Raw genomic sequence first — 12,845 nt, 5'->3', positions numbered from 1 at the left:
CAAAAAAAAAAAAACAAAACAAAACAAACAAACAAAAAAAGGAGTCTATTAAAGTCACACTCCGCCCACAAATACCAGGCAATTCTCTTGTATGTAGTTGACTAAAAGTAAAAGGTAATTTAATTTCCATAAGTCTTGTTGCAGCACATTGGAAAATAGCCTAACTTAAAAATAGCATCCATGTAAAACAACACATTTCAAATAAAAAGGATAATTAAGAAAAATAGAATTTTAAAAAACTCAATGAAATCACACTTTTAGTTGCTATTATACATTTTCCTTTTATAATTATCACTGAATAATGTGATCAATACAAGAGGTACAAGCACTAATTCAGGTCCATTCTACTGATATTTATTGAGCTTCTAGTATGTGCAAGTAATGAGCTAAGGAAGGACAAAAATGAATCAGAAATCAATATAGCCATTAAAAACCTTATACCGCAGGTAGGCAAGGTACTATACAGTCCACACATTCATTCCCCAACACACGATTTAGTATGACTCCAAGGAGAATGTGACCAAGTAATTACGCCAGGCTGAAGGTACTTTAGAGAAACGTTATGGGTAAGGGCAACCTTGTTTTAACAATGTAAAGCAAGTCACAGGAGGAACACTCAGGTTACTGCTCTGTCTCCACTTACTATGTAGAAAGGAAAAAAGGAAATTTTACAGGCTAGTTACAATGTTTACCAGCTCAAAACTTTATGAGCCTATCTGCAAGAATTTTTCAATACCAGGCTAGAAAAACACTGCAGCTCAAAAAGCAATTTCTAAAAGAAAACAAGAGTTATACTCCACTTACGTTTCTAAAATCATTTTGGTTTGAGTTCCGGTTTGAGGGACAGGCAGGTAGCCGGCACCACCAGTGTCTGTCTTGCTGTGACAACTGAACTGTCTTGGTGTAGGCTTGGACTGATCTGTTTCTCCGGTAAGATCCTCCAGGCTTGCCCCCCTCCAACTATCACCATCTCCCAATCCTCTGCATCACATCCATTTTGCCCACAGCAAATAAAACGTTTAGATGTATGTAAAGTCATTTCATTTCCAACTATAAAGGGTCCACTTTCTCAACTTTTACTTGACAGGAAGAGTTTGGCACATTGCCCATAGCCAGGAACGAAGGCAGCACAGCTCGGTCTAGTGCCCAGAGGGGAAGAGGGGCCAGCAGATGCCTACTGTTGGAAATGACATTGGGTTCCTATCACAAATCTGCCAGCTTCACAGGGTTATGTTTAGGCTAAATGCTTTCTGCATAATAGAGGGCTTTGTAAACGAAGTGAAATACAACTTTCTGAACATGACCTTCATTGACAAGAATAAAACTTGGTCAGTATCACACTTCCAAACTCCATCTGGGGCTTGCATAAGAATGTTGGGTCAGCATTTATAAAATGGAAATTCTACACAGACACAGGGGACTTGCTGGGCTCCATTTACTTATTACATTGGAGATAATGGAACCAGCCAAAAACCAAGGAATACTCAGGCTTTGAGTATTCACCACCCTGGTGCTAGTTCCTTGGTTTTTGGCTGGTTCCATTATCCATACAGACAGACAGTCCCCGACTTACAATGGCTCAGTGTAAGATTTTTGCCACATTTAAGATGTTGCAAAAGCCACAGGGATTCAGGAGAGCCTGTGCGTGGAATGGTGAGTTCTGCTCTTCTCCTGGGCTGGTGGTGTGTGGTGCCAGCTCCCCTGCAACGCTGCATGGAAGCAGTGAGCCGTGCCTCCCAGATTGCCACAAGCCATGCAGCCATAAGAGGAACGACCCATCTCCACAGCGTGCTGTGTGGCCAGATGGTTTTGTCCAAATCCAAGATAATATGAGTATTCTGAGTATACCTAAGGTAGGCCGAGGTGGGTGGATCTCCCGAGGTCAGGAGTTCAAGACCAGCCTGGCCATCAAGGTGAAACCCCATCTCTACTACAAATACAAAAAATTAGCTAGGCATGGTGGCGGGTGCCTGTAATCTCAGCTACTCAGGAGGCTGAGGCAGGAAATTGCTGGAACCCACGAGGCAGAGGTTACAGTGAGCCAAGGTTGCGCCATTGCACTCCAGCCCAGGCAACAACAGCGAGACTCTGCTGTTAAGTGCATTTTTTACTTAATGTTTCCTTTATTTTCTGACTTGCAATATTTTCAAGTTGTAATGGACTTATTGGGATGTGGCCCCATTCTAAGTTGAGGAACATTTTCTGTAAAATAAATACAAATGTATGTAATAAGAAACAAACAGGCCAAGTGTGATGGCTCATGCCTCCAGTAATTCCAACCCTTTTGGAGGCTGAGGCAGGAGGATCCCTTGAGGCCAGGAGTCTGAGACAGTCTGGGCAACATAGCAATACCCTGTCTCTATAAAAAAATTAAAAAATTAGTCAAGCATGGTGGCACATGTCTGTAGACCTAGCTGCTCAGGAGGCTGAAGCAGGAGGATCCTTTGAGTCCAGGAGTTTGAGGGTGCAGTGAGCTATGATCATACCACTACACTCCAGCCTGGGAGACAGAGGGAGACTCGGCCTCTAAAACAGAAGTAAGTAAGTAAATAATCAATGAATGTATGTGAAGGCTTCGCGTCTAGAACATAATAAGCCTTTTTAAACGCCTGTCTTCTTATTTTCTTCCTTCTTCATGGGTCAACACAGCACTGAAAGTTTAGGAATTTCTGTTTTTATGTTCTGAAGACACGATACATATGGAGACCCAGTTCAGAAGTCATGCGATTTTAAGCAGGATGAGTCCAGTCTTACCAGGCGGGCCTAAGTTTGTCTTTAGCACATTTAAGACGGAGTGATCTAGAAAAGCATTTCTCCAAGTAAGGCTTTCAGGATCGTTGAGGTTGGCTATGGCACATATTTGCGTGAGGTTATCTGCCATCTGACATGAAAAGAGAGGGATGAGGAGAGGCCTGCATCAGACATCCACAGCACAGGCTGTCCTGGGCGCTGTGGCCACTTGAGTCGTGCAGCTGCAGCGACACTTGCCGTCACTCTCCTCTGCCATCTCCCACCTCCCCCATCAGCCTTCTTAGCTGAGTGCCCCTCCCACCCCCACAACACAGAGCCCCAGGGCACTCCTGACATTTCCACATGGTGTCTAATAGACGTCTTAAATTTACATGCCCAGAAAATGAACTCTCAACTTCCCTCTGTCCCAGCTTGGACTGGAGTTTTCCCTACAGCAAATCCCTGCTTCGAGTTGCCTTGGCCAAAAATTGGGACTTGCTTTTGACTCCTCTGTTTCTTTCCAACACCATACCTTACCTCATCAGCGAGTTCTCCTGGTTACCTTCGACATATAACCTCTTCCTGCACCCGTGCTGCTGTCATTCTAGTTCAAGCCACCACCACCTCTCACCTATGTTACCAAGATGACCTCATTATTCTACCGGTTTTCATCCTGGCCCCCCTAAAGTCTATCTCCAGCTTGGCAGCCAGAGTAGTATTTTGAAATGTAAGGCAGCTGGGTCATTCCTCTTGTTGAAACCCTCCTATGGCTCCATATATCAAGTAGCACAAAACCCAAAGCCCGGGCGGTGACTCTGAGGCCCTCCTGGATCTGTGGTCTTGCCAATGTCATGCCTACCACACACCCACTCCGTGGCAGCCCTCTCTCTTCACTAGGATGTGTCAGCCTCTGGAGAGACAGGCTTCGTTCACGTTCATCTCCTCGCCACTCAGAACTATGAATGGTGAATAGCAGGTCTCAGATGCTCATGGAATGGATGAACTGGTGAATGATAATCTCCACAGCAACTCTGTGAGGTCTTCTCATCCTGTTTTATAGATGCAGACCTCAAGGTGCAAGGGAAAAAGGACATGAACTGCCCACAATCACACGGCTGGTAACAAAAGGGTGGGGCTTGGACCCAGTGCAATGGGACCCCCCAGCCTGTACCTTCCAACCTTCCAGAGCTATAGGCTTTCCGCATCCTAAAAAATGGTTGCTTCCTTGGCTTGAATGGGTAAGAATGAGGTTGGGGTGCCAGAGTTCACCGCCTCTAAGGTTAAGCAAGGAAGACACCAAGAACTTCCTGGTCACAGCCAGAACCCTGACCAGATATGGAGCTCTCTCTAGTGTCGGTTCCACCGTCAGCAGAATTATTCAATTACTCATGAATTCCGCAGAACCCAATTACCTTCTTCCTTTGTTTCTCCAATGAACAATAATCAAAGGAGTCAGGCAGTGGAAGGTTGTGGACTGAGTTTTCCACCTTGGAGCAGCATAGCCTGATTATAATACTGAGGGGGTTGGCAAAGGGATGCCTCAACTCAGATTTTAAGATACATCATTGCATCAAAGTGCAAAATTTACTTCTGGGGCCCAGGGGGCATTGTTTTGGAGAGGCAATGAAACAGCAAGTGAGTTTTTAAAAAACATGAGTAAAAAAAAGATCACATCTGAATTATGGTGGTTATTTTTCTCTTTATTTTTATTTTATCTTTTTTTTCTTTTAATCTTCTGTGACGTTATTTCATGAAGTGTTCCTTAATGTTATGCTTAATTGCTTTTGATAAACAAGGCTTGGTTAAGAAATTAATAGTGGAGGCCAGGCACAGTGGCTCTCACCTGTAATCCCAGAACTTTGGAAGGCTGAGGTGGGCCGATCACGAGGTCAGAAGCTCAAGACCAGCCTGTCCAACATGGTGAAACCCCGTCTCTAGTAAAAATACAAAAATTAGCTGGGCATGGTGGCGTGTACCTGTAGTTCCAGCTATTTGGGACACTGAGGCAGAATTGCTGGAATCCAGGAGGCAGAGGTTGCAGTGAGCCGAGATACAGCCACTATATTCCAGCCTGGGCAACAGAGCAAGACTTTGTCTCAAAAAAAAAAAAATTAACAGTGGGAGATTTGCTTTATACAACATAATGAGATGAAAATAGGATACTGTGAGGCTACAGCAGCCTTTGCACGTAGAGTCAAGAATCAATTCTGGGGGACAGAGGCACAAAGAATGATGGAAATGTTTCCTCTCCTAACTGGGGTAATGGTTACACATTTAAGCAAACTCACCAAGCTGCATCTTTAAAATCTGTGCATTTGATGTAAATTGTATCTCATTTAAAAAATATATCATCAGGCCGGGCGCGGTGGCTCAAGCCTGTAATCCCAGCACTGTGGGAGGCCGAGGCGGGTGGATCACGAGGTCAAGAGATCGAGACCATCCTGGTCAACATGGTGAAACCCCGTCTCTACTAAAAATACAAAAAAATTAGCTGGGCATGGTGGTGCATGCCTGTAATCCCAGCGACTCAGGAGGCTGGGGCAGGAGAATTGCCTGAACCCGGGAGGCGGAGGTTGCCGTGAGCCGAGATCGCGCCATTGCACTCCAGCCTGGGTAACAAGAGCGAAACTCCGTCTCAAAAAAAAAAAAAAAAAAAATCATCATTAAGTTATAGAGTAAGAACTTCTTGAGTAATGAAAATGTAGCATTTTCTGAGAGCAGAAGCAAGGTAAACATGTGAGGTAACCAGTTTCTTCCAGTTTCCCTCTGAGCTAACCTCAGCGCTGAAGGTCCAAATGCTGTAACCGCAGCCCAGAAAGGAGGGAGGCAGGAGGTATGTGCAGACAGCACAACTGTCAGAAAATGCCGGAATCTGAGGGAGTGTGAGGCTGGACTGGCATCCCCTCATCTCCTGATCTGAACCACCACTCCTAGAATAAGGTAATCGGGGACCTGACAGATTTCACCATGAGACTAGACCAGAAGCAGCCTTTCGGGGCTGTGGACTGAGCTCACAAGGCTCCACAAGCGGCCAATGATTTTCTACTCGCTTATCACGATTCCCATTTACTGTTTAATAATATTTATGAGCAGCCTGACTCAAGACCACATACAAGAACCCCAGTCGCAGACAAAGCAAAAACTGCCCTGCTGTATAAACAAGTGCTGCTCACGGCGTGTTCCGCTGATCGGTGTCCCCGGTCCATGATTAGATAAAAGTCCGAACCAGAGGGAAATTCACAACAGCGCTGAGCCTGCTGTGTAGCTCAGCTGACATTTTCTTCACGGCATGATTTTCTCAATGAAGGAAACCGTACATGATTTACATTCGGGTGCAAGTGTCTCATGGGTTGTGTAACAATAAACAGTTTGCAGCTTGGCTATTTCAAACAGCACTGCCATAGCTTGCTGACACTTTAAGCAAACACAGAAAATGGCAGAACATTCATTCAGAAATGATTTTCTAGGTCACTTGGAATTGTTGGATATCCCAGTTGCAGTGAAGGAGACATGAAAATGACTAAGGCAGGGGTATCTCCCCTTCTCCTAAAGCTTCTCCTAAAGCACTGCTATCACTGCAATCATCCTTACCCGACTTACAGATGGGCTTAATACCAAATCCGCAGTGCCGTGTCTGGAAAAATCCTTACAAAATTGCTAAAATCCTCTTCTGGATACGACAGCCATGATCTAGGGTGCCTGGCATTTGGTGTATTTTTTTTTTAAATTTTTTGTGGGTACATAGGACATGTATATATTTATGGGGTACCTGAGATGTTCTGATACAGGCATGCAATGCATAATAATCCCATCATGGAGAATGGGGTATCCATCCCCTCAAGTATTTATCCTTTTTGTCACAAACAATTGAATTACACTTTTAATTATTTTAAAATGCACAATTATTATTGACTATAATCACCCTGTTGTGCTATCACATAGTAGGTCTTATTCTATTTCTTGGACCCATTAGGTGCTGGGCATTTGAATATCCTTCCTACGACATAGGTGTCTGTGAAGTGGCATCTGTGGGACTCCTCATTTGGCTCGTGACCTGTTTCTCCTCTTTTCCCTTCCAGTACAATCATCAGCAACCCACAAGCCAAACTGATAACATCAGGGCCCCCTATGCCAGGCTGAGCCAAGCTCCAGCTCTGTCTCTGGGGCACTCACAGTCTGATCATGAGAGCAGACTGGTTCAGAGTCTAAACACCACAGAAAGTGGAAGTGACTCCAAAAATGATCCCAGTTTCTATTAGCCCTTTATGTCTAGTGTTCCATTAGTGTAACACCAAGCATGTGGGAGTTATTTATATCCTGCTGGTCAGAATCATGGCCAAGGTCTGATTGCAAAAATTAAAAACATTGCAACCTCAGGCATAAACGGGTTAAGACAGAGAGAAGTTACAAAATAAAATAAAATAAAACCTAGAAAGGTCAGGAAAGCAGGGCAGATGGGAAGATGGACCCTTTTCTGGATGAATTTGTCAGTGGCCCTGTTAGAAAGAGATACTCAGGTGTAATCTGGCCACTGCCGGATGCAGGAAGACCACTGCCTACCTGTGCTATTGGCGACTCACTTTCATTAATGTCCCCAAGAGTGGACTAATCACTTTGCCAGTCGTATAAAGAACTTGCTGTCAACTAAAACCCCTAGGTCTATTTCCCATGAACTGCTGTTAAATCAGGTTTCCACAATATTGAACTTGTGCACTGAAGTTTTTCCCTCTAAATACAGGACTTTATTAAATTTCATCTTGTTAGTTTCTAACCAATGTTCCAGGTACATGTGCTCTCCTGCCTACATGATCCTGTTCTCTCTCTCTCCCCCTCCTTCTTACCTCTCTTCCCCCTCCATCTCTCTTCTCTTTCCTCTCTTTTAGTCATCAAATTTATTTACAATCTCTCCTCTAGAAATCTGATCACCCTTACCATTAATACCTCCCAGACTATTGAAAAAATGTCAAGCCTGAGCATGGTGGCTCGTGCCTATAATCCCAGCACTTTGGGAGCCAAGACGGGTGGATCACCTGAGGTCAGGAGTTTGCGACCAGCCTGACCAACATGGTGAAACATCATCTCTACTACTGAAAAAAAAAAAAAAAAAAAAAGAGAGAGAGAGAGAGAGAAAAGAAAAGAAAAAAATTAGCTGGGCATGGTGGCAGGCACCTGTAATCCCAGCTACTTTGGAGGCTGAGGCAGGAAAATCACTTAAACCCAGGAGGCGGAGGTTGCAGTGAGCCAAGATCGCAACATTGCACTCCAGCCTGGGCAACAGAACAAGACTCCATCTCAAAAAAAATAAAAATAAAAGGGAGAAAAAAGAAATGCCGAATGGGGTCAGGTTAATGACAAAGCCCCAACTGGAACCGGAGCCCTCATTATCTCAGACCTGGGTAACTGCAACCACTTAATGGGCCTCCCTGAGATGGGAAAGGATTATCCTTCAGACCAATCCTCCGCACTCCTCCGGAGCAGAACTTCCAAATTCATGATCAATCATCCTTGCTTTAAAATCCTCCAGGCACTTCCCACTGTCCACACGGCAAAGGCCAAATGCCTGATCATGTCATCCAAGGTGCTCTGTGATTGTCCTCGCCTGGCTCTCCACGTCCTCCCATCCTCCTCCTTCCAGGTCCGTGTTGGATGTCTGTGCCTTCCTGCCTGGGGCAGCCTCCCCTCCATTTCTAGCACACTCACCATATCCTTAAGGACTTAGTTCACTTCCCCAAGGGGAGGAGTTAATTCCCCATACTCGGTACTCCCACGTCACCCAACCTTGGCCTGGAGAACCATGCTTACCCCACGGTGTGGTAGTTATTTCTATACACAAAACAAAATGTATCTGTCCTACCAGGAGCACAGTGCCTGGCACACAGGAGGCTCAACATAATTTTCTTGAGTGATTAGCTGGACTACCTGAGAGCTGAAGTTAACCCCCGAACCAGCAGCGATGAGGTATGGATACATGGAAGGATGCCCAGTGAGTTTGAATCATCCTAGACTAAAAGTTTTTCATTTTCTTTTTTGAGAAGGCTTTAAGTGCCTTATGCAAATCCATAAGTATGGCTGTTTCTATACATATGTTTCCACAGTGCCCTAATCTTTTTTCCTAGAATCTCTAACCTTCAAGGCCAGGTGCGGTGGCTCACACCTGTAATCCCAGCACTTTGGGAGGTCAGGAAATCGAGACCATCCTGGCGAACATGGTGAAACTCTGTCTCTACTAAAAGAACAAAAAATTAACTGGGTATGGTGGTGCTCACCTGTAGTCCCAGCTACTCAGGAGGCTGAGACAGGAGAATCACTTGAACCCGGGAGGCAGAGGCTGCAGTGAGCTGAGATTGCACCACTGCACTCTAGCCTGGGTGACAGAGTGAGACTCCATTTCAAAAAAAAAAAAAAAAAGACAAAATCCAGCAAACTCTCCTTCCACAATGATGAAAAATAGCCCTGACATAAATGGAGCATGGTATGGAGCAGAAAGAGCTCTGATGGGTGCAGAGAACGTGCACGAATGGGCGGTCTCAGTTTTGTCAAAGAAGGTCTATAGTCTCGATCAAGTAACTTTTAAAATCTTAATCTCCAGGATTACTTCTGTTTCTAAGCATCTGAGATTCCTTATGTCAGTGCTATTTTTCATCATTGTCAAACAGGGAGTTTGTGGGTTTTGTCCTTTCCAAGTCAGAGAGTTTAGAAAAAAAAAGGTCAGGGGCACTGTAGAAACAGTTTATATGCATGCGTCATATATGGTGCTTAAAAAGCCTTGTTCTCATAAACAAACAGACAATTTATTTTGTGGAATCTTGGGGTGGGCCAGCTCTTCACAGGGCAGAGATCATCTACAAGGAGAGACACTTATAGGGTTGCTGGGGACCAGAACAAGGAGGTGGTGACTTCAGGTATATCAGAACTGTTTTAATGCAGCAACTGGCTGGCAGAGAATTATATTGCCAGGAAATAACTCACCCCAAGTTTTCATAAAGGCCAGGGGTTGCCCTTGGGTTGTATCCTAAGCATATAACAGTATATAATAACACATTTTAACTCCCTGAAACTCCCAAGAGTCTACAGACTAAAAAGTGCCTCTTGTTACCAAAGTGAAGTCAAATCCAGCACAGTAAAATTAGTTTCACCATGTGGGTGTCCAGCTCTAATTATATAACAGCTTCTAATTATAAAACATTAAGAATGGCTATTAACTTCTGAATCTCATTAAAATTAACAGTTAATTTACTAAAAGTTGCTTGTTTGGAAAACTGCTAATCACTGTTCTGCAGATATGCACAGGTGTAAAATTTGCAAGAACACAGGCTCAAGGACAAAAATTTTGCATTCAAAATCTTGCACACCTTTGAGTTTTTAGCTAGTGTACAGAGAAGCTAAGGTTTGGGGAGATATATTTATATTTAATCCAATGAATAGAAATTGTCTGCCAGGCCTGGTGGCTCACCCGTGTAGTTCCAGCACTTTGGGAGGCCAAGGCGGGTGGATCGCTTGAGGCCAGGAGTTCGAGACCAGCCTGGGCAATATCGTGAAATCCCATCTCTACCACAAAATGTAAAAATTAGCCGGGCATAGTGGCGTGTGCCTGTTAAGTCCCAACTACGCAGGAGGCTGAGGCGGGAGGATCACTTGAGCCCAGGAAGTCAAGCTGCAGTGGGATTGTGCCACTGCACCCCAGCCTGGGCAACAACAACAACAAAATAAGAATAAGAATTTTCACTTGCCAATAAGAATAGAATGAAATGAAAAAAAGGGCATGACTTACCCATCTATTTTAATAGCGGCGATTCTAGAGTATGGCAGGGAACACAGGTGTTTGGGGGTGCAGGGACTGAAAGGTGAAGCCAATTCCATTCCAGCAACAGAACAAGTTGGGAGGAGGACCTAGAGGTCTTTTTTTTAGAGACTGGCTCCCGAGATGTATGTTTCTCCATGATGTGCTGTCCTGAATCCCACAGCCTGTGTCAGAAAACCTGCCTGCTGGTGGACACAGGAGTGTGGATGCTCTCAGTACATAGAAACAGACCACCGAGCCAAATGTCTAGTTTACACTAAAACTTCTCATTGGGTGATGGGCAAATGCAATCAGAAATAAACTCCAAGTGCCTAGCATAAGCCCCTTCCTTTCTTAGTGGCTCAGTCTGCACCATGTCAAGGTGTTACAGAAGCTGCATTCCAGATAGTGCCCTGCTCTATTTCCTGAGCTAATCCTTGGTTCTCTGGTGTCCACAGAGAACCCTGCTCAAACCATCATCCACCAATGGCAACTCTCCCAGGGGTCCAATGTTAGCCTCAGCTCTGCATGTAACTTCCATATCGTGTTCTGACCACCAAGGATACAATTTGTTAGGGAGAAAGGAGTGGTAAGTGGCTGCAGTAGAGAAAGGACAAACAAAACAAACAAATGGGGTTTTCTAGAGTGGGTCATCACTAAAAAATGAGGTCTACCTTCCATTTCACTCTCTTTGCCAGTCATGTAGTTCCCTGAGAACAGAGAGTGTGGGCCAGATGCTGAGCAAAGGCAGCAGCAGGACTGAAGACAGTGAGTTTCTTCATAAAAGTAACAAAGACAGTGCAGTTCCTTTATGTGCATTTCCTTTATATAGATACATGAGATGTACAAAGTAGCAAATTCAACAAGAGCTTTGGATTTGGAATTTCTTGTAGTAGCAGAAGCTCAGATGTTTAAAAATTTGAATAATCTATAGGACCAGAATCCCTTTGGATTTTATTCTAAAATTCACTGGTGGAATTAACAAAGAATGGTTCATATCAGTAACATCACCTCTCCAGCAAATACTATTTCTGAAATTCCAAGTTTACAGGTTTGGAAAGGTTGGAGAGGTGGGGCTGGAAGTGTCTTACTATTCCCTATTTCACCTATTTTGTTACTATGCGCGTTCTTAGTTTTCTTCAGAACAATGTGTGCATCTGAATTCCTGGGCATCTAACAGAATTTCTAAGCTAAAGATCCTATAATTTCAACTAATCAGTTAACTAATTTTTTAAAAATCTTCTTTATCATATAAACTGAATACTAAAGACTGTGAAATCAATTTATTACTCAGCTAAATATTGTCCTAAAGACTATTATTTTGCCTATAATGCTTAAAGAGTATAGTATAGTGAACTATAAGAATTAATGATTATTGGCCAGGCGTGGTGGCTCATGCCTGTAATCCCAGCACTTTGGGAGATCGAGGGGGGTGGATCACGAGATCAGGAGCTCCAGAACAGCCTGACCAACATGGTGAAACCCCATCTCTACTAAAAATACAAAAATTAGCTGGGCGTTGTGGTGGGCCCCTATAATCCCAGCTATTTGGGAGGCTGAGGCAGGAGAATCACTTGAACCCCAGAGGCGGAAGTTGCAAAGAGCCCATACTGCGCCATTGCATTCCAGCCTGGGCAACAGAGCGAGACTTCACCTCAAAAAAAAAAGGATCTATGATTATTCTTTGTATAGCACAGGTGTGCACAGGTGTTAGTGTATGTGAGCACATTCAAAAACTGAGTATTGGAGATGGAGCTCACATTTGAATGTTTAGGACACTATTGGTGGCCTTTTGATGGTATATTCATATGTAAATAATAAAACAGCCTAGCAAGCACAGAATAAAATGATTAAATGGGAATAAGTGGATTCAGAGATTTAACAGCCAAAAAGTCTGGCAGAGCTAGATGATAAGAGAGTGTAGCAATGAGAAAAATATTCCATTTTAGTGGCGGAAAAAAAATCCACAAAAAATCACAACATTAAAAATTATTTACGGATACTTTTTTCTTCCCTTGTTAATTGTAAAGTTTTCGGTTACATGTTTCCGTATCAGATGACATTATTATTTTCACAAACTGTTATTTAGGTCACTAGGAGGTTTCCTCCTTTACTGTTTTCGGTTACAATGTATTTTTTTGGTTCATCTTGCTTCTTCCTAAATGGGAGTCAGACAATGACTTTCTGAAACTTGAATTTCCTGCCTCTAGATAAAGAATGTCTAAGCAGAATTTTATCCATTGTAAATCCATTTTTACAAGCTGAATAAGTGCTGTCATTACAACGTAAATCTTAATTTTTTTTTCTTTTTTTTTTTTTTTTTTTTTTTTTTTTT

The 12,845-nt window shown here is 43.5% G+C and overlaps 1 protein-coding gene across 1 annotated transcript in view; it reads right to left on the bottom strand.

Moving 5' to 3' along the window:
- SVIL (supervillin) overlaps positions 1–12,845 on the bottom strand; it is a 117,563-nt gene that overhangs the window by 82,289 nt on the left and 22,429 nt on the right. The window lies entirely within an intron of this gene.

The sequence above is a fragment of the Cebus imitator genome, unplaced genomic scaffold, assembly GCF_001604975.1.
Source record: "Cebus imitator isolate Cc_AM_T3 unplaced genomic scaffold, Cebus_imitator-1.0 Scaffold92, whole genome shotgun sequence".
Lineage (NCBI taxonomy): Eukaryota > Metazoa > Chordata > Mammalia > Primates > Cebidae > Cebus > Cebus imitator.
Note: the sequence above shows the minus strand (reverse complement) of the source record. Positions and strands in the feature narration are given on the sequence as shown.